At 46.9% G+C, this 20,441-nt stretch overlaps 1 pseudogene; it reads right to left on the bottom strand.

Annotated features, from left to right (window-relative positions):
• LOC130298211 (zinc finger protein 84-like) overlaps positions 1 to 19,594 on the bottom strand; it is a 70,289-nt pseudogene extending 50,695 nt beyond the window's left edge.
• Between the last annotated feature and the right edge of the window lie 847 nt (positions 19,595 to 20,441).

Genomic DNA, 20,441 nt, shown 5'->3' with positions numbered 1-20,441 from the left:
GTATATGTGTAATGTTCATGTAGCTGAGCTGTATGTGTACACAGTAGAGCTGTATATGTGTAATGTGCATGTAGCTGAGCTGTATGTGTACACAGTAGAGCTGTATATGTGTAATGTACATGTAGCTGAGCTGTATGTGTACACAGTAGAGTTGTATATGTGTAATGTACATGTAGCTGAGCTGTATGTGTACACAGTAGAGCTGTATATGTGTAATGTGCATGTAGCTGAGCTGTATGTGTACACAGTAGAGCTGTATATGTGTAATGTACATGTAGCTGAGCTGTATGTGTACACAGTAGTGCTGTATATGTGTAATGTACATGTAGCTGAGCTGTATGTGTACACAGTAGAGCTGTATATGTGTAATGTGCATGTAGCTGAGCTGTATGTGTACACAGTAGAGCTGTATATGTGTAATGTACATGTAGCTGAGCTGTATGTGTACACAGTAGAGCTGTTTGTAATGTACATGTAGCTGAGCTGTATGTGTACACAGTAGAGCTGTATATGTGTAATGTACATGTAGCTGAGCTGTATGTGTACACAGTAGAGCTGTATATGTGTAATGTGCATGTAGCTGAGCTGTATGTGTACACAGTAGAGCTGTATATGTGTAATGTACATGTAGCTGAGCTGTATGTGTACACAGTAGAGCTGTATATGTGTAATGTGCATGTAGCTGAGCTGTATGTGTACACAGTAGAGCTGTATATGTGTAATGTACATGTAGCTGAGCTGTATGTGTACACAGTAGAGCTGTATATGTGTAATGTACATGAAGCTGAGCTGTATGTGTACACAGAACTGTATATGTGTAATGTACATGTAGTTGAGCTGTATGTGTACACAGTAGAGCTGTATATGTGTAATGTACATGTAGCTGGGCTGTATGTGTACACAGTAGAGCTGTATATGTGTAATGTACATGTAGCTGAGCTGTATGTGTACACAGTAGAGCTGTATATGTGTAATGTACATGTAGCTGAGCTGTATGTGTACACAGTAGAGCTGTATATGTGTAATGTACATGTAGCTGAGCTGTATGTGTACACAGTAGAGCTGTATATGTGTAATGTACATGTAGCTGAGCTGTATGTGTACACAGTAGAGCTGTATATGTGTAATGTACATGTAGCTGGGCTGTATGTGTACACAGTAGAGCTGTATATGTGTAATGTACATGTAGCTGAGCTGTATGTGTACACAGTAGAGCTGTATGTGTGTAATGTACATGTAGCGGAGCTGTATGTGTACACAGTAGAGCTGTATATGTGTAATGTACATGTGGCTGAGCTGTATGTGTACACAGTAGAGCTGTATATGTGTAATGTACATGTAGCTGAGCTGTATGTGTACACAGTAGAGCTGTATATGTGTAATGTGCATGTAGCTGAGCTGTATATGTACACAGTAGAGCTGTATATGTGTAATGTACATGTAGTTGAGCTGTATGACATGACATAGCTGCATAAGTTTCAAAAGAAAACTTTTATTAACCATTGGGAACAAGTTTGGAGATGCAGTATATGATATATGTATAAATGTCAGATATCCTATGTACATGGATAATATATAGATGTGTTATCTGCATCATTTATTGCTCTGAATTGGCTTCTCTCCTATGTTAATTCTTTGATGCTGAAGAAGAGCTGGTTTCCAAGTAAAACATTTTCCACATTCTGAGCATGAAAATGGTTTCTCTCTTGTGTGAGTTCTTTGATGACTAATAAGTTTGGTTTCCAAGTATAACATTTCCCACATTCTGAACATAAAGATGGCTCCTCCACTGTGTGAGATTTTTCATGTTCAACGAGACTTGATCTGTAAGTAAAACTTTTTCCACATGCTGAGCATGAAAATGGTTTCTCCCCTGTGTGAGTTCAATAATGTTGAACAAAACTTTATTTCCCACATTCTGAACATGAAAACAGAAGAGAAGCCATTTTTAAATCAAGTTATTTTGTACATCAAAGAACTCAGAAATCAGTAAAACATTTCCCACATTCTGAGCATGAATATGGTTTCTTTCTTGTGTGAGCTTCTCAATGTCCAACAGCCCTTCTGTGACCTTATTTTTCTTAACATTCTGTGATGAATAAGAAGACAGGACCAAGGTTTAATGTTTAATATTCTAGTACCTGGTGACATATATACAGATGTGTTATTTGGATTCTATTTGCATTTTGCGTAACAGACATTTCTGTAGGTGTATAACAAGATGTGCTTTCCGAGTAAGACATTTCCCACATTCTGAACATGGAAAGGGCTTCTCACCTGTGTGAGTTATTTGATGTGCAACAAGATGTGCTTGCTGAGTAAAACATTTTCCACATTGTGAGCATACAAATGGCTTCTCTCTTGTGTGACTTCTCTTATGTCTAACAAGATCTGATTTAGCAGTAAAACATTTCTCACATTCTGAACATGAAAATGGCTTCTCTCCTGTATGAGTTCTCTGATGTACTACAAGACTTGATTTCTGAGTAAAACATTTCCCACATTCTGAGCATGAATATGTTTTCTTTCCTGTATGAGCTCGTTGATGTCCAACACCCCTTCTGTGATGAATGAGAAGACCGGACCTGTATATAAGGATGAGATGACAGATCTTGGCTGTGAAGGGCTGAGGGTGTATCTGGGATAATGGAATGTTCTTCATATGTATCTTGTGTGATTTCATCATCTGCTTTATAATCTGAAGATATAAGATTCTCCTCTGATCTCCTGCTACAAGAATCTGCAGAGAATAACACAGATTATATTATCAGTATTAACCCCTTAACAACCCAGTGCATTTTTGCATTTCTAAGCAATAGTACTTTGTAAATCCATCTCTCATTTTTAAGTAAGATTTACTGCAAAACTGAAGAAAGATATTTGCTATGATAGCGGAGCAGCCATACAACAGTGGTGTCAAACTGTGGCCCTCCAGATGTTGCAAAACTTCAACTCCCTGCATGCCTGGACACCAAAGGTCTGTCTGCCTCCTCCATAGAATGCACACTGTCCCTGAAATGTAAATCAAGGCTTCCCTCTCATGGTATCCCTTAGTGCAGTGGTCTTCAAACTGTGGCCCTCCAAATGTTGCAAAACTTCAACTTCCAGCACGCCCGGGAGATGAAGTTTTGGAACATCTGGAGGGCCACAGTTTGACACCACTACCTTACAAGGAGCAGGGACACCAGTCTTTGACAATCATGTGGACACAGCCTCAGGGAAAATCACTGCTATGGGGCCCGGTCAGGGACCAAATGACCGTACCCCCCAATCCACCTGACCCCGCAGGTTATAATGGAGCAGTCATCCAAACCGCCCCCTTTATAATCCTCATGCCAGCCAGAGAATTCAGACAAAGGATAGGGCAGTGGTTCTCCCCCAGGGGTACTTAGCAATTCTCCAGGGGGTACTTGAAAAAACTCAGTAATGGCAGCCACAGCCACTGGTTACTGGTCTGGACCACCTTGAAAGAAATGGTCGGCTGACGTCACAGCACAGAGGAGCGGAGGACAGCTAAGGGGCAGCGTGGGCACTGGGTGCTGTGGGCAGGAACTACCATCAGCTTTGTTGCTCCACTGTCCCTGCAGACCGGGGACCTACTGCTCAGAGCCATAGGAATAGGTCCCCAGACCAGAGGAGCAGTGGACACCAAAGAGGGACAGTATGGAGGCCTACAACTATATATGGGGGCAGTATGGGGGCCTACAACTATATATGGGGGCCTACAGCTATATATGGGGACAGTATGGTGGCCTACAACTATATATGGGGACAGTATGGGGGCCTACAACTATATATGGGGGCAGTATGGTGGCCTACAGCTATATATGGGGGCAGTATGGGGGCCTACAACTATATATGGGGACAGTATGGGGGCCTACAGCTATATATGGGGACAGTATGGTGGCCTACAGCTATATATGGGGACAGTATGGTGGCCTACAACTATATATGGGGGCCTACAACTATATGTGGGGGCAGTATGGTGGCCTACAACTATATATGGGGACAGTATGGGGGCCTACAACTATATATGGGAGCAGTATGGTGGCCTACAACTATATATGGGGACAGTATGGTGGCCTACAGCTATATATGGGGACAGTATGGTGGCCTACAACTATATATGGGGACAGTATGGGGGCCTACAGCTGTATATGGGGACAGTATGGTGGCCTACAACTATATATGGGGACAGTATGGTGGCCTACAACTATATATGGGGACAGTATGGTGGCCTACAACTATATATGGGGACAGTATGGTGGCCTACAGCTATATATGGGGACAGTATGGTGGCCTACAACTATATATGGGGACAGTATGGGGGCCTACAGCTGTATATGGGGGCAGTATGGGGGCCTACAGCTGTATATGGGGGCAGTATGGGGGCCTACAGCTATATATGGGGGCAGTATGGTGGCCTACAGCTATATATGGGGGCAGTATGGTGGCCTACAGCTATATATGGGGGCAGTATGGGGGCCTACAGCTATATCAGGGGGCAGTATGGTGGCCTACAACTATATATGGGGGCAGTATGGTGGCCTACAACTATATATGGGGGCAGTATGGTGGCCTACAACTGTATATGGGGACAGTATGGGGGCCTACAGCTGTATATGGGGGCAGTATGGGGGCCTACAGCTATATATGGGGGCAGTATGGTGGCCTACAGCTATATATGGGGGCAGTATGGTGGCCTACAGCTATATATGGGGGCAGTATGGTGGCCTACAACTATATATGGGGACAGTATGGTGGCCTACAACTATATATGGGGGCAGTATGGTGGCCTACAGCTATATATGGGGACAGTATGGGGGCCTACAACTATATATGGGGGCAGTATGGGGGCCTACAGCTATATCAGGGGGCAGTATGGTGGCCTACAACTATATATGGGGACAGTATGGTGGCCTACAACTATATATGGGGGCAGTATGGTGGCCTACAACTATATATGGGGACAGTATGGTGGCCTACAGCTATATATGGGGACAGTATGGTGGCCTACAACTATATATGGGGGCAGTATGGTGGCCTACAGCTATATATGGGGGCAGTATGGAGGCCTACAACTATATATGGGGGCAGTATGGGGGCCTACAGCTATATATGGGGACAGTATGGTGGTCTACAAGTATATATGGGGACAGTATGGTGGCCTACAACTATATATGGGGGCAGTATGGTGGCCTACAGCTATATATGGGGACAGTATGGTGGCCTACAGCTATATATGGGGACAGTATGGTGGCCTACAGCTATATATGGGGGAAGTATAGGGACCTACAACTATATACGGGGGCAGTATGGCGGCCTACAACTATATATGGGGACAGTATGGAGGCCTACAGCTATATATGGGGACAGTATGGTGGCCTACAACTATATATCGGGACAGTATGGTGGCCTACAACTATATATGGGGACAGTATGGTGGCCTACAACTATATATGGGGACAGTATGGAGGCCTACAACTATATATTGGGAGAGTATGGTGGCCTACAACTATATATGTGGGCAGTATGGTGGCCTACAACTATATATGGGGGCAGTATGGGGGCCTACAACTATATATGGGGGCTGTATGGTGGTCTACAACTATATAAGGGGACAGTATGGTGGCCTACAACTATATATGGTGACAGTATGGTGGCCTACAACTATATATGGGGACAGTATGGTGGCCTACAACTATATATGGGGACAGAATGGAGGCCTACAACTATATATGGGGACAGTATGGTGGCCTACAACTATATATGGGGACAGTATGGGGGCCTACAGCTATATATGGGGGCAGTATGGTGGCCTACAGCTATATATGGGGACAGTATGGTGGCCTACAGCTATATATGGGGACAGTATGGTGGCCTACAGCTATAAATGGGGACAGTATGGTGGCCTACAACTATATATGGGGACAGTATGGTGGCCTACAACTATATATGGGGCAGTATGGAGGCCTACAACTATATATGGGGCAGTATGGAGGCCTACAACTATATATGGGGACAGTATGGTGGCCTACAACTATATATGGGGCAGTATGGTGGCCTACAACTATATATGGGGGCAGTATGGTGGCCTACAGCTATATATGGGGACAGTATGGTGGCCTACAACTATATATGGGGACAGTATGGGGGCCTACAACTATATATGGGGACAGTATGGTGGCCTACAACTATATATGTGGGCAGTATGGTGGCCTACAACTATATATGGGGACAGTATGGTGGCCTACAACTATATATGGGGACAGTATGGTGGCCTACAAAAGGGGACAGTATGGTGGCCTACAACTATATAAGGGGACAGTATGGTGGCCTACAACTATATACTGGGACAGTATGGTGGCCTACAACTATATATGGGGGTAGTATGGGGGCCTACAACTATATATGGGGGCAGTATGGGGGCCTACAACTATATAAGGGGACAGTATGGTGGCCTACAACTATATATGGGGACAGTATGGTGGCCTACAACTATATATGGGGACAGTATGGGGGCCTACAACTATATAAGGGGACAGTATGGTGGCCTACAACTATATATGGGGGCAGTATGGGGGCCTACAACTATATAAGGGGACAGTATGGAGGCCTACAGCTGTATATGGGGGCAGTATGGGGGCCTACAACTATATAAGGGGACAGTATGGAGGCCTACAGCTATATATGGGGGCCTACAACTATATATGGGGACAGTATGGAGGCCTACAACTATATATGGGCACAGTATGGGGGCCTACAACTATATATGGGGGCAGTATGGTGGCCTACAGCTATATATGGGGACAGTATGGGGGCCTACAGCTATATATGGGGGCAGTATGGGGGCCTACAGCTATATATGGGGACAGTATGGTGACCTACAACTATATAAGGGGACAGTATGGTGGCCTACAACTATATAAGGGGACAGTATGGTGGCCTACAACTATATATGGGGACAGTATGGAGGCCTACAACTATATATGGGGACAGTATGGGGGCCTACAACTATATATGGGGACAGTATGGTGGCCTACAACTATATAAGGGGACAGTATGGTGGCCTACAACTATATATGGGGACAGTATGGGGGCCTACAACTATATAAGGGGACAGTATGGAGGCCTACAGCTATATATGGGGGCAGTATGGTGGCCTACAACTATATATGGGGACAGTATGGAGGCCTACAGCTGTATATGGGGGCAGTATGGGGGCCTACAACTATATAAGGGGACAGTATGGAGGCCTACAGCTATATATGGGGGCCTACAACTATATATGGGGCCAGTATGGGGGCCTACAACTATATATGGGGACAGTATGGTGGCCTACAGCTATATATGGGGGCAGTATAGGAGCCTACAGCTATATATGGGGACAGTATGGTGGCCTACAACTATATATGGGGACAGTATGGAGGCCTACAGCTGTATATGGGGGCAGTATGGGGGCCTACAACTATATAAGGGGACAGTATGGAGGCCTACAGCTATATATGGGGGCCTACAACTATATATGGGGACAGTATGGAGGCCTACAACTATATATGGGGACAGTATGGTGGCCTACAACTATATATGGGGACAGTATGGTGGCCTACAACTATATATGGGGACAGTATGGTGGCCTACAACTATATATGGGGGCAGTATGGGGGCCTACAACTATATATGGGGACAGTATGGTGGACTACAGCTATATATGGGGACATTATGGTGGCCTACAACTATATAAGGGGACAGTATGGTGGCCTACAACTATATATGGGGACAGTATGGTGGCCTACAACTATATATGGGGGCAGTATGGTGGCCTACAACTATATATGGGGACAGTATGGTGGCCTACAACTATATATGGAGGCCTACAACTATATATGGGGCCAGTATGGGGGCCTACAACTATATATGGGGACAGTATGGGGGCCTACAACTATATATGGGGGCAGTATGGTGGCCTACAGCTATATATGGGGACAGTATGGTGGCCTACAGCTATATATGGGGCAGTATGGTGGCCTACAGCTATATATGGGGACAGTATGGTGGCCTACAGCTATATATGGGGCAGTATGGTGGCCTACAGCTATATATGGGGGCAGTATGGTGGCCTACAACTATATAATGGACAGTATGGTGGCCTACAACTATATATGGGGACAGTATGGAGGCCTACAACTATATATGGGGACAGTATGGAGGCCTACAGCTATATATGGGGACAGTATGGAGGCCTACAACTATATATGGGGACAGTATGGTGGCCTACAGCTATACATGGGGACAGTATGGTGGCCTACAACTATACATGGGGACAGTATGGTGGCCTACAACTATATATGGGGACAGTATGGTGGCCTACAACTATATATGGGGACAGTATGGAGGCCTACAACTATATATGGGGACAGTATGGAGGCCTACAACTATATATGGGGACAGTATGGTGGCCTACAACTATATATGGGGACAGTTTGGGGGCCTACAGCTATATATGGGGACATTATGGTGGCCTACAACTATATATGGGGACAGTATGGGGGCCTACAACTATATATGGGGGCAGTATGGTGGCCTACAACTGTATATGGGGACAGTATGGGGGCCTACAGCTGTATATGGGGGCAGTATGGTGGCCTACAGCTATATATGGGGGCAGTATGGTGGCCTACAGCTATATATGGGGGCAGTATTGTGGCCTACAGCTGTATATGGGGACAGTATGGTGGCCTACAGCTATATATGGGGACAGTATGGTGGCCTACAACTATATATGGGGACAGTATGGAGGCCTACAACTATATATGGGGACAGTATGGAGGCCTACAGCTATATATGGGGACAGTATGGAGGCCTACAACTATATATGGGGACAGTATGGTGGCCTACAGCTATACATGGGGACAGTATGGTGGCCTACAACTATACATGGGGACAGTATGGTGGCCTACAACTATATATGGGGACAGTATGGTGGCCTACAACTATATATGGGGACAGTATGGAGGCCTACAACTATATATGGGGACAGTATGGAGGCCTACAACTATATATGGGGACAGTATGGTGGCCTACAACTATATATGGGGACAGTTTGGGGGCCTACAGCTATATATGGGGACATTATGGTGGCCTACAACTATATATGGGGACAGTATGGGGGCCTACAACTATATATGGGGGCAGTATGGTGGCCTACAACTGTATATGGGGACAGTATGGGGGCCTACAGCTGTATATGGGGGCAGTATGGTGGCCTACAGCTATATATGGGGGCAGTATGGTGGCCTACAACTATATATGGGGACAGTATGGGGGCCTACAACTATATATGGGGACAGTATGGGGGCCTACAGCTATATATGGGGGCAGTATGGTGGCCTACAGCTGTATATGGGGACAGTATGGTGGCCTACAGCTATATATGGGGACAGTATGGTGGCCTACAACTATATATGGGGACAGTATGGGGGCCTACAACTATATATGGGGACAGTATGGGGGCCTACAGCTATATATGGGGGCAGTATGGTGGCCTACAACTATATATGGGGACAGTATGGGGGCCTACAACTATGTATGGGGACAGTATGGTGGCCTACAACTATATATGGGGACAGTATGGAGGCCTACAACTATATATGGGGACAGTATGGTGGCCTACAACTATATATGGGGACAGTATGGTGGCCTACAACTATATATGGGGACAGTATGGTGGCCTACAACTATATATGGGGACAGTATGGTGGCCTACAACTATATATGGGGACAGTATGGGGGCCTACAACTATATATGGGGACAGTATGGTGGCCTACAACTATATATGGGGACAGTATGGGGGCCTACAACTATATATGGGGACAGTATGGGGGCCTACAACTATATATGGGGGCAGTATGGTGGCCTACAGCTATATATGGGGACAGTATGGAGGCCTACAGCTGTATATGGGGACAGTATGGTGGCCTACAACTATATATGGGGGCAGTATGGTGGCCTACAACTATATATGGGGTCAGTATAGTGGCCTACAACTATATATGGGGGCAGTTTGGGGGCCTACAGCTATATATGGGGACAGTATGGGGGCCTACAGCTATATATGGGGACAGTATGGTGGCCTACAACTATATATGGGGACAGTATGGAGGCCTACAACTATATATGGGGACAGTATGGGGGCCTACAACTATATATGGGGACAGTATGGTGGCCTACAGCTATATATGGGGACAGTATGGTGGCCTACAACTATATATGGGGACAGTATGGGGGCCTACAACTATATATGGGGACAGTATGGTGGCCTACAACTATATATGGGGACAGTATGGTGGCCTACAACTATATATGGGGACAGTATGGTGGCCTACAACTATATATGGGGACAGTATGGGGGCCTACAGCTATATATGGGGACAGTATGGTGGCCTAGAACTATATATGGGGACAGTATGGTGGCCTAGAACTATATATGGGGACAGTTTGGTGGCCTACAACTATATATGGGGACAGTATGGTGGCCTACAACTATATATGGGGACAGTATGGTGGCTTACAACTATATATGGGGACAGTATGGTGGCCTACAACTATATATGGGGGCAGTATGGTGGCCTACAACTATATATGGGGACAGTATGTTGGCCTACAACTATATATGGGGACAGTATGGAGGCCTACAACTATATATGGGGACAGTATGGTGGCCTACAGCTATATATGGGGACAGTATGGTGGCCTACAACTATATATGGGGACAGTATGGTGGCCTACAGCTATATATAGGGACAGTATGGTGGCCTACAACTATATATGGGGACAGTATGGGGGCCTACAACTATATATGGGGACAGTATGGTGGCCTACAACTATATATGGGGACAGTATGGTGGCCTACAACTATATATGGGGGCAGTATGGTGGCCTACAACTATATATGGGGACAGTATGGTGGCCTACAACTATATATGGGGACAGTATGGTGGCCTACAACTATATATGGGGACAGTATGGTGGCCTACAACTATATAAGGGGACAGTATGGTGGCCTACAACTATATATGGGGACAGTATGGTGGCCTACAACTATATATGGGGACAGTATGGTGGCCTACAACTATATATGGGGACAGTATGGTGGCCTACAACTATATATGGGGACAGTATGGTGGCCTACAGCTATATATGGGGACAGTATGGTGGCCTACAGCTATATATGGGGACAGTATGGTGGCCTACAGCTATATATGGGGACAGTATGGTGGCCTACAGCTATATATGGGGGCACAGAGGGGGTCTACAGCTATATTTGGGGCACAGAGAGGGACATAACAACTTCATGGGGACGCACAGCGGGTCCTATTACTGTAAGTGACAATAAACATGGAGGTTTGTAGATAGGTGGGTATTGTACTGCAGAAAGGAGCCTAAAATGTTTGTTTGGCTGGTTCTGTGGAGACGTCATGTACGGGAGAAATCTTCATGGCGGTCTAGGCCATGTAGTGAAGAAAAGAAAACAACTCTGGTTAGAGAAGACGTCACCTGTAAATCAGGGGACTGGGGAGAGGAACAGGGGTCTGTTATAGAGGAAAGTGAAGCATATGAATTATACTTTAATCATTACAAAATGTCTCTAATATGGGGGGACAATTTTTTGGGAATGGACTGTCAAGGGGAACTCAGGCAAAAAAGGTTGAGAACCAATGGGATAAGGGATACGTTATAGATCACGGGGGGCCCGACCCTTGGCACTCCCTGCCATCTCCTGAACGGGGCCCTGGCAGTCTGCTTGAAGGCGGACCGACCCCTGCATGGAGCGGCGGCCGACAATCCCCCTCCATGTATCCCATAGAAATACATGGAAGCAGTGTTTCGGCCACAGCATCCTGCGGGGGTACGAGCGGCCGCTTCCGCCAGACTGCTGGGGCCCCGTTCAGGAGATCGCAGGCAGGGAGTCCCAAGGGTCGGACCCCCGTGATCTATAATCTATCCCCTATCCTGTCTAGGCAGAGAGTATCACATTTTTGTCTTTTGTCTATTAATGTGAATAGAAAGTCTGATCGCGGGGGTCCGGCTGCTGGGGCCCCCAGGATCTCTCGAAGCACCCCGCGATCTAAACAAAAGCCAGATTCCAGATCACTGCTGGTATCTACTGCTATATGGTCTCTATATGGAAGAATATTAGTCTGTATATAATGTATTATTCAGTCACTATGTAGTGGTGATGGGATCAAGTCGACTGCTATAGAGTCAATATAGAGGGGGAGGGGGATAGTATTTGCACAGGAATCCCAAAGATTCTAGTTACACCAATACTTCCCGAAAATATTATTGCAGCCGGTGACTGAATAGAATCTGTGACTCTTCTCTATATTAAGTTGTTACTACTCACCTGGGCAAATACCTGTAGGAATGTCCTCCTTATACTGCTCATCACCGCTCACATCTGTCTCTTCTTCTACTTTTACTATTATGTCTGGAGCATTAATATAGATCAGATCTTTCCCTGTAGGGATGTCCTCCTTATACTGCTCATCACCGCTCACATCTGTCTCTTCTTCTTCCTTTATCTCTGTAGTATTAATATAGATCAGATCTTCCCCTGTAGGAATGTCCTCCTTATACTGCTCATCACCGCTCAAATCTGTCTCTTCTTCTTTCTTTATGTCTGTAGCATTCATATAGTCCAGACCTTTCCCTGTAGTAATGTCCTCCATATTCTGTTTTACAAGAGGACGGGGACACCTCTCTGGTGCTGTTCTCTTACTGGATCTGACTGTAGGGAACACATACAGAGACTGAATTCATTCTTTACATACAAATAATGAGAGGACGTATGTATATAGTCATGTCTATTACCTGGTGATGTGAGGGGCTGCTGATCCTCCATCATGACCTGATCCTTGTACTGATCCTTGTGTCCTTCTACATACTCCCACTCCTCCATGGAGAAATAGTCCGCCACATCCTGACACCTTATAGGAACCTGACACATAATGATACAGTCATCACCCCGACCCCTCCAGTGGTGTTACTGTATAATGTCCCAGCATTCCCAGCAGTGTCACCTCTCCAGTCATCACCAGACCCCTCCATTACTGTATAATGTCCCAGCAGTGTCACCTCTCCAGTCATCACCAGACCCCTTCATTACTGTATAATGTCCCAGCATTCCCAGCAGTGTCACCTCTCCAGTCATCACCAGGCCCCTCCATTACTGTATAATGTCCCAGCAGTGTCACCTCTCCAGTCATCACCAGACCCCTCCATTACTGTATAATGTCCCAGCAGGGTCACCTCTCCAGTCATCACCAGACCCCTCCATTACTGTATAATGTCCCAGCATTCCCAGCAGTGTCACCTCTCCAGTCATCACCAGACCCCTCCATTACTGTATAATGTCCCAGCAGTGTCACCTCTCCAGTCATCACCAGACCCCTCCATTACTGTATAATGTCCCAGCAGTGTCACCTCTCCAGTCATCACCAGACCCCTCCATTACTGTATAATGTCCCAGCATTCCCAGCAGTGTCACCTCTCCAGTCATCACTAGACCCCTCCATTACTGTATAATGTCCCAGCAGTGTCACCTCTCCAGTCATCACCAGACCCCTCCATTACTGTATAATGTCCCAGCATTCCCAGCAGTGTCACCTCTCCAGTCATCACCAGACCCCTCCATTACTGTATAATGTCCCAGCGGTGTCACCTCTCCAGTCATCACCAGACCCCTCCATTACTGTATAATGTCCCAGCAGTGTCACCTCTCCAGTCATCACCAGACCCTTCCATTACTGTATAATGTCCCAGCATTCCCAGCAGTGTCACCTCTCCAGTCATCACCAGACCCCTCCATTACTGTATAATGTCCCAGCAGTGTCACCTCTCCAGTCATCACCAGACCCCTCCATTACTGTATAATGTCCCAGCAGTGTCACCTCTCCAGTCATCACCAGACCCCTCCATTACTGTATAATGTCCCAGCAGTGTCACCTCTCCAGTCATCACCAGACCCCTCCATTACTGTATAATGTCCCAGCAGTGTCACCTCTCCAGTCATCACCAGACCCCTCCATTACTGTATAATGTCCCAGCAGTGTCACCTCTCCAGTCATCACCAGACCCCTCCATTAGTGTATAATGTCCCAGCAGGGTCACCTCTCCAGTCATCACTAGACCCCTCCATTACTGTATAATGTCCCAGCAGTGTCACCTCTCCAGTCATCACCAGACCCCTCCATTACTGTATAATGTCCCAGCAGTGTCACCTCTCTAGTCATCACCAGACCCCTCCATTACTGTATAATGTCCCAGCAGTGTCACCTCTCCAGTCATCACCAGACCCCTCCATTACTGTATAATGTCCCAGCAGTGTCACCTCTCCAGTCATCACCAGACCCCTCCATTACTGTATAATGTCCCAGCAGTGTCACCTCTCCAGTCATCACCAGACCCCTCCATTACTGTATAATGTCCCAGCAGTGTCACCTCTCCAGTCATCACCAGACCCCTCCATTACTGTATAATGTCCCAGCAGTGTCACCTCTCCAGTCATCACCAGACCCCTCCATTACTGTATAATGTCCCAGCAGTGTCACCTCTCCAGTCATCACCAGACCCCTCCATTACTGTATAATGTCCCAGCAGTGTCACCTCTCCAGTCATCACCAGACCCCTCCATTACTGTATAATGTCCCAGCAGTGTCACCTCTCCAGTCATCACCAGACCCCTCCATTACTGTATAATGTCCCAGCAGTGTCACCTCTCCAGTCAACACCAGACCCCTCCATTACTGTATAATGTCCCAGCAGTGTCACCTCTCCAGTCATCACCAGACCCCTCCATTACTGTATAATGTCCCAGCAGTGTCACCTCTCCAGTCATCACCAGACCCCTCCATTACTGTATAATGTCCCAGCAGTGTCACCTCTCCAGTCATCACCAGACCCCTCCATTACTGTATAATGTCCCAGCAGGGTCACCTCTCCAGTCATCACCAGACCCCTCCATTACTGTATAATGTCCCAGCAGTGTCACCTCTCCAGTCATCACCAGACCCCTCCATTACTGTATAATGTCCCAGCAGTGTCACCTCTCCAGTCATCACCAGACCCCTCCATTACTGTATAATGTCCCAGCAGTGTCACCTCTCCAGTCATCACCAGACCCCTCCATTACTGAATAATGTCCCAGCAGTGTCACCTCTCCAGTCATCACCAGACCCCTCCATTACTGTATAATGTCCCAGCAGTGTCACCTCTCCAGTCATCACCAGACCTCTCCATTACTGTATAATGTCCCAGCAGTGTCACCTCTCCAGTCATCACCAGACCCCTCCATTACTATATAACGTCCCAGCAGTGTCACCGCTCCAGTCATCACCAGACCCCTCCATTACTGTATAATGTCCCAGCAGTGTCACCTCTCCAGTCATCACCAGACCTCTCCATTACTGTATAATGTCCCAGCAGTGTCACCTCTCCAGTCATCACCAGACCCCTCCATTACTGTATAATGTCCCAGCAGTGTCACCGCTCCAGTCATCACCAGACCCCTCCATTACTGTATAATGTCCCAGCATTCCCAGCAGTGTCACCTCTCCAGTCATGACCAGACCCCTCCATTACTGTATAATGTCCCAGCAGTGTCACCTCTCCAGTCATCACCAGACCCCTCCATTACTGTATAATGTCCCAGCATTCCCAGCAGTGTCACCTCTCCAGTCATGACCAGACCCCTCCATTACTGTATAATGTCCCAGCAGTGTCACCTCTCCAGTCATCACCAGACCCCTCCATTACTGTAAAATGTCCCAGCAGTGTCACCTCTCCAGTCATCACCAGACCCCTCCATTACTGTATAATGTCCCAGCATTCCCAGCAGTGTCACCTCTCCAGTCATCACCAGACCCCTCCATTACTGTATAATGTCCCAGCAGGGTCACCTCTCCAGTCATCACCAGACCCCTCCATTACTGTATAATGTCCCAGCATTCCCAGCAGTGTCACCGCTCCAGTCATCACCAGACCCCTCCATTACTGTATAATGTCCCAGCAGTGTCACCTCTCCAGTCATCACCAGACCCCTCCATTACTGTATAATGTCCCAGCAGTGTCACCTCTCCAGTCATCACCAGACCCCTCCATTACTGTATAATGTCCCAGCATTCCCAGCAGTGTCACCGCTCCAGTCATCACCAGACCCCTCCATTACTGTATAATGTCCCAGCAGTGTCACCTCTCCAGTCATCACCAGACCCCTCCATTACTGTATAATGTCCCAGCAGTGTCACCTCTCCAGTCATCACCAGACCCCTCCATTACTGTATAATGTCCCAGCATTCCCAGCAGTGTCACCGCTCCAGTCATCACCAGACCCCTCCATTACTGTATAATGTCCCAGCATTCCCAGCAGTGTCACCGCTCCAGTCATCACCAGACCCCTCCATTACTGTATAATATCCCAGCAGTGTCACCTCTCCAGTCATCACCAGACCCCTCCATTACTGTATAATGTCCCAGCAGTGTCACCTCTCCAGTCATCACCAGACCCCTCCATTACTGAATAATGTCCCAGCAGTGTCACCTCTCCAGTCATCACCAGACTCATCCATTACTGTATAATGTCCCAGCATTCCCAGCAGTGTCACCTCTCCAGTCATCACCAGACCCCTCCATTACTGTATAATGTCCCAGCAGTGTCACCTCTCCAATCATCACCAGACCCCTCCATTACTGTATAATGTCCCAGCAGTGTCACCTCTCCAGTCATCACCAGACCCCTCCATTACTGAATAATGTCCCAGCAGTGTCACCTCTCCAGTCATCACCAGACCCCCCCATTACTGAATAATGTCCCAGCAGTGTCACCTCTCCAGTCATCACCAGACCCCCCCATTACTGAATAATGTCCCAGCAGTGTCACCTCTCCAGTCATCACCAGACCCCCCCATTACTGAATAATGTCCCAGCAGTGTCACCTCTCCAGTCATCACCAGACCCCTCCATTACTGTATAATGTCCCAGCAGTGTCACCTCTCCAGTCAACACCAGACCCCTCCATTACTGTATAATGTCCCAGCAGTGTCACCTCTCCAGTCATCACCAGACCCCTCCATTACTGTATAATGTCCCAGCAGTATCACCTCTCCAGTCATCAGCAGACCCCTCCATTACTGTATAATGTACCAGCATTCCCAGCAGTGTCACCTCTCCAGTCATCACCAGACCCCTCCATTACTGTATAATGTCCCAGCATTCCCAGCAGTGTCACCTCTCCAGTCATCACCAGACCCCTCCATTACTGTATAATGTCCCAGCAGTGTCACCTCTCCAGTCATCACCAGACCCCTCCATTACTGTATAATGTCCCAGCAGTGTCACCTCTCCAGTCATCACCAGACCCCTCCATTACTGTATAATGTCCCTGCAGTGTCACCTCTCCAGTCATCACCAGACCCCTCCATTACTGTATAATGTCCCAGCAGTGTCACCTCTCCAGTCATCACCAGACCCCTCCATTACTGTATAATGTCCCAGCAGTGTCACCTCTCCAGTCATCACCAGACCCCTCCATTACTGTATAATATCCCAGCAGGGTCACCTCTCCAGTCAGCAGCTCCATCATTTTGTTGATGAGTTCTAGGATCTTCTCTTCATCCATTTCCTCACGTATCAGGGAGTGAGGTGGGGGCCCCGGGATTGAGCTCAGGGTTCTACCCCATTTTTCACACACAGGGGCCCGACAGCGCCCACTAGAGGACTTCTTCACTACTGTGTAATCCTGTGTATGGAGAGACACATTAATATCACTAATTACATTCCCAGAATCCCTCACCTCTCCAGTCATATCCATCTGTTATTACATAGATAAGAATGAGGTCATGTGACATCACTCCCAGAATCCCTCACCTCTCCAGTCATATCCATCTGTTATTATATAGATAAGAATGAGGTCAAGTGACATCACTCCCAGAATCCCTCACCTCTCCAGTCATATCCATCTGTTATTACATAGATAAGAATGAGGTCATGTGACATCACTCCCAGAATCCCTCACCTCTCCAGTCATATCCATCTGTAATCACATAGATAAGAATGAGGTCATGTGACATCACTCCCAGAATCCCTCACCCCTCCAGTCATATCATCTGTTATTACATAGATAAGAATGAGGTCATGTGACATCACTCCCAGAATCCCTCACCTCTCCATTCATATCCATCTGTTATTACATAGATAAGAATGAGGTCATGTGACATCACTCCCAGAATCCCTCACCTCTCCAGTCATATCCATCTGTTATTACATAGATAAGAATGAGGTCATGTGACATCACTCCCAGAATCCCTCACCTCTCCAGTAAGCCGGAAGAGTATCTGTATGGTAAGGTTTATGATCCTGTCGACCATCTTGTTCCTGTCTCTCTCCATGGTTGATGGGTCATCCAGGAGAATTCTCTTATATAGAAGATATCAGCAGAGGATCCTGGATTGGAGAAACCTGAAGGGAAGAAGAGGAGACGATGATAAACCGCACCAGATTCTATGGAGAAATAAAATCCATTTCCTGGAGATAATCTGGGGAAACATCTGAGGAGACATTATAGTCACAATCATGGAGGCTGTAAACCTAGTCAGGGGATCCATCATAGTCTGGGGCAGAGTCGTGGGGGATGGGTAGAATATGGAGACAGGAATCCAATGCTGTTTAGTTCTTACTGACGTGTCTATTTGGGGGGGGAGGGGGGGGGGGGTTAGGTTTTTGGCTTTTTAACTATATTTTTTCCTGGCAACAGGAACTTTCGCTTTCTCTTTCCTGCATTCTACACAGGATCCGGCCCGTTGCCTTCTCCGAGCTCCAGGAACAGGACCTCACTTTCTCTGTTGGACGGTGATCACATGGGGGATGAGAAGGGATTAATGGACTTTTTTGATTAAAATAACTATTGGTAATCGCTGTCGACTATTTCCTTTACCAATAAATTGTGCACCAATTAGTTGTTTCAGAAATCCTCAAAAGTAGAGCGCAGCATACCACAGTGACATCATCATTACGGATGACCATTGGGGCCGTACGGCTGGGCTTATGATCTTGAAGAAATGCCAAGTCAGGGTTAATGACTATTTCCCGGTTTCGGAAGGCGTCTCCACTCCCCCTCAATGTCCTCTATCTCACCAGGATACAGAGCACGATCATAATCCTGGAGTTACGGGAGACGGTCGGGCGATGACTTTCATCAGGACTTGATCATTGGATATAACGGTCATATTGGGTAAACGGCGCTGACATCTGTCCTGTATTATAACAGCGTTTACCACATTGTCCTCAGTTATTGACGCGGTCACATGACACTTCTCTGTGCTTTTTGTACTCGGATTCACATAAAGCGTTGGTGGGATCATAGTTTAATGGATCCGCGTCACACTGGGAATTATTGTCCTGGAATGTTACAGAATTGTCCAGAAATGGGGCAGAAAGCCAATCTGGTCTCCAGGGTTGGTACGACACTATGTCGGGAGTTTGAATCCTGATGGGGATGTTGTCCCTCCAGGAACCCACATTATGGACCCTTTTCATCTAGAACACATTGGCCCTCATTTACTATTCTAAACCCGACTTCTTTTGTCGGTTTTTTTTGGCGCATCTTTGTCTGCGCCATGTCGCAGACATCGTGTGCCAGTCTGCAACACGATGCAACATTTTTTCCCGACGGACCCGATGTGGATTCTCCCAAACCCGAAAAAGGGGCGTAACCCGACATTTCTGAGATTTCCCACGTATTTATAAAGGTTTCCAACCCGAATTTGTTGAATTGTTGTGGATTTTTTCCCGACAACTCAGAGGAGTTGGAAACCAAAACCTACAAAACCCACGTGCGACAAACAGGATGCGACATAATAATAAATACCAGGGGAAAAAAGCAGTCGGGTAAGAAAGCAACATAGACTTCCAACCCGATTTTCTAAGTAAATGAGGGCCATTGTTTTTGGTAACGAAGGGAGGTGGGGAGATCCACCTGGACCACAGTGGCGGCCATCTTAGATTAATATCTGGAGGCCGCTCAGGATCGTAACCTCCAAATGAAGTGTCCGATACCGGAGGAAGAAGACTGACCAGGTGACAGGATGGGCGGGGAGGTGACCTGCAGCCCTTCATCATCCAGACATCCTCTGGGGGGCAGTATAGGCAGGAGATCAGGTAAATGAGTGCTGGCCGGCACAGAGCTTTGATTGTGAGAGCTAAAGGGTTAATGATGGTGACCAACACTAGTGGTGAGTGCTGGCTGCTTATAGCTCCTGAGCTCACCTCAAAGTCCTATAGAGGGTGCAGAGTGTTATTATATACTGTGTCCTTAAGGGGTTAATAATAAACATCCCCAATAATCCTGATCTGATGGAGACCGCACACACATACCTGTATCTGT

This window comes from Hyla sarda (assembly GCF_029499605.1).
Source record: "Hyla sarda isolate aHylSar1 chromosome 1 unlocalized genomic scaffold, aHylSar1.hap1 SUPER_1_unloc_5, whole genome shotgun sequence".
Classification (NCBI taxonomy): domain Eukaryota; kingdom Metazoa; phylum Chordata; class Amphibia; order Anura; family Hylidae; genus Hyla; species Hyla sarda.
This window is presented reverse-complemented; position numbering and strand designations above follow the sequence as displayed.